Below are 3,642 nucleotides of genomic sequence, written 5' to 3'. Positions count from 1 at the left end.
ACAAATTCCAAAGATTGCGTTGGGACTTGGGACTCGGTCCCGTCGCTGGTCGCTTTCTATCCACGCGAAATTACTAAGATGCCATTCTTTCTTTCACGAGTTCATAAGTTCCTTTCATCTCAACTGACGTGACTGACGTCTTGACCGTTCAATCAATGATTATTCAACCAAGTTACCTTGTTTAGAATCTTTAGATCTCTTTTATTATTTTTATAAATTTTAAACTTTTTTTTTTTTTTTTTGTCTCAAATAAATTTTTAACATGGGGTGATTTGATTATTGTTTTAAGAAATATTGTACTCAAGGTTTAAAGTAGTCCACGATACCATAAAATATTAGTCAATATGTATCTTTATTTGACCCAATGGATACGATACATCTCGATACATCTCTCCATTAAATTACACTAAAATACATTAGTCAGAGCGATATAATACTCGATACAAGACGATACGTCTCTTAAAATCACCTAACCGATACAATACTTTAAACCTTGACTGTACTTAGAGCGCGTATCGCTCAATATCCTTCTACTGTCAAAGGAGGATTTTGAGCGCCTACAGGAGGAGAATTTTGAGCTGTACGCGCTCTAAGTGCAGTTATCTCCACATGCTTTTGAGCGAGAGTGTCCTCTAACTGAGCGAGGCCTTCTTAGAGATTCGATCTTGATGTGTCCAGGGTAGCGTTAGTGGCCATTACAGCGGTGGGACCACTCCCAAGCGATCGAGGTGATGATGCAAGGGAGGCTCTTGGTGACAACGTTGGTGAAGACACCAGCGAGACCCGAGCGCAACTAGCGCGTCCTCATTAAAAAGAGAATAGTCTTCTCCATAAAGAGGGTTATCCCTTGTTGTGAGCGGTTGCGGTCCAATTGAATTGGCTTTGAGTGCGCATATGATGTGTATGTAAAAAAGAAAAAAACCTCATTATTGCCTACGGATTGCAAGCCTTGCAAATGGACCAAAACATTGTCTAAATCGCAAGCTCCCATTGTCTAACGACAACCTCGCAACAACATTGTTTGAATTGTAAGCAACCTTCGGCAACCTTTCACTTGCAGATACTTTCTTGCGAAAAAAGACGGACTATAGTGTTCTGCATTAGGGAAGTTGACTCTACTAGACTGAGCCGAACTTTTATTAAAGTTTAATATATAGACAATAATCAACTATAAGAAAATTAATTACTAAGAAAAAAAGAAAAGTTATGAAATTGTCAAATCTCAACCCTAATCTTCATGAATAAAAAGATAAAAAAGACGTCAAAGGATACTCAATAAATGGCCTTCCTGGACAATAAATGTTTTTTCTACCAAAAAGAAATAAGGATAATCAAAATTTTGAAATTCAATATGTGTTCATATTTAGTAAGGAGAATTTGTGAGAAAGTTATCTAATTAATCCATGTAATATTATCCATATTAATTAATCCATGAAAATCCCATATAATATTATCTTAATCTAAAGAAATAGAACAAGATTTGACTCTAATCATATAACCAAATCCAATCTATTTACCTGCATTACATGGAAGAATTCGAATCCTATTCTTGGAAGGTATCTCAGAGATTTTTTTTTTCAAAAGGAAAGAGAGAAATACCGAATGAAATTCTCATTTGAACGCAGCCGAGGGGGAATACAGGATGAGAGAGAGAGAAAGAGGAGAGAGGAGAAGGGGAACAAGGAATAGAAAACACACGTGGTTGTTGACTTGGATAGTCTTTTTATTTCCCCAAGAACATGGGAACCTCGGTGCCTATTCAAATTGAATGCTTCTAGGCTTCTAGCTAGCTACTTCCCTTATCTCCACGGCATCACCGATATGAATCGGATTTTTATCACTTGTAAAACTGCTACATATATATCACGGATTCACGGGTACATCAAACCGAAGAAGGGCACTTTTGGAAATGAAATGAAAATGATACGTGTCGAGGAGTCGAGAGTGACCTGTCTACGTACATGCAGCGGCAGAGCCGTGTTCTGCTTCTGCCTCTTGTGTTATTTGACAAAGCCTAAGGAAGCAGGAGCCAGGAAGTTCCCTCAGCCTCACGGGTGATGGGTGACCCCATTGAATTATGTTCATGTATCGACCCCTCCCTTCTCCTTTTCTTAACTCCCTTCTCATGTCATAGAGTTTTTGTACACGTTGATATTTTCCTACATCAGATGAGCATGATTGTGTAGAGTATTATTATGTGACTTAATATTCCAATCCAACGGTTGAAATATGATAGTCGTTTTAAAACCCTTTCCGTCCTCTAGTTGTTGAATTTTGGTTTGCCATTTAATAGGTTTGGCTGGACGTGGCAAATGTAAAGAGGCTAAGATCATGGGAAAGGGGGATTGATTTTCACCAAGAAAATTTGTAATAAATGCATGGAAAAGATATCAGTATCAATTGTTGTTTGCTCTAAAATTTGTCTACTCCTGGTTGGATTGAAGGTCAGCTATATGCAAATAAGAAGACTGGTGAGAATGGGTCGCCCCTGTGGACGGAAAACTACCTCAAACAATAAAGTCAAATTCCTGGATAACACAAATCCTCCTTAAGAGCAATTAATGCCGAAGAATTCTGAGTCTCTTGGGTAGTTGTAGAAAGTTAGTGTAAGACATTTTTTTTCTTACCTTCGCTTCTTCTGATTTTCTTTTGCTCTTATAGACAAATTCCATGGTCTTTTTGAGAAAGACAAAACCTTGACCATCCGATCCATTCATTCGGAGTGGAGGACTAGGATTAGCTGTGACACCAATCTTGTTAGAGAAACTAAGGCCCAAATCTTGTTGGGCTTGAACCAATACACATTTTCTCAGATTTGTTTGTGATGCATCCAAAAATTATTTAGCCTTCAGATTCCTGCAAAATAGACATCAGACTTGGGGCCGACCATGCAGTCGGGTAGCCACCTCCGAAGGTTGAGTCAATACTTGGAACACTACAGAGCTTTAGTTGAAGGCGATAATGGAGGGAAAACGATTCAGTTACCTTCATTGTGTGCAATCCGTTGGTTTATATAGATTTTACCTATTATTCTCGATCGTTAGACACATTCACCTTCCTCTTTGTTGACCATTCGATCCTAGGGTTTTTACCCCCGTTTCGGAGTTAGTGGTAGTTACCTTTAGTGGCACAATTGTGTATCCAGAATTTGACGGGACCACTTTTCTTCCCATATTAGTGATGATTGAATCTGGTCATATGTGGGGAGTTCCTCAGAAATCTTGTATTAACGCTTGTACTCTGAATTTCAAAGAAGTACTTTATCACCCCATAATATGATTCAAAGACTCTTGGGCCCTCTGAGATAGCTCCTTCATATAAATGATCCAAAGACAGTAAAAGGTCTCGGACAGTTATCTATTTTTTGATTTATAAGGAACTGAGATACACGTCATCACGTTTAGTCTTTTGATTGCTGTGTATGAGCTGTTATTTTTTCCTTTTATGAATTGATATTCATTTTAGAGATGGTTGGTTAAATTAGCATGAATGTGTAATTTTTTTTAATTTCCCTTTTTTTTTTTTTTAATAAGATTCAGAATGGCATTGCTTCGACATCTCAGTCACGAGACTTCTCGGCTGACCTCTCAAAATGGCATTGCTTCCTCTATCACAAGAGGCTTCAAGGCTGACCTCTCAGTG

This window comes from Hakea prostrata, chromosome 3 (assembly GCF_041222555.1).
Source record: "Hakea prostrata isolate BN-2017 chromosome 3, UWA_Hpros_2, whole genome shotgun sequence".
Classification (NCBI taxonomy): Eukaryota; Viridiplantae; Streptophyta; class Magnoliopsida; order Proteales; family Proteaceae; genus Hakea; species Hakea prostrata.
Note: the sequence above shows the minus strand (reverse complement) of the source record.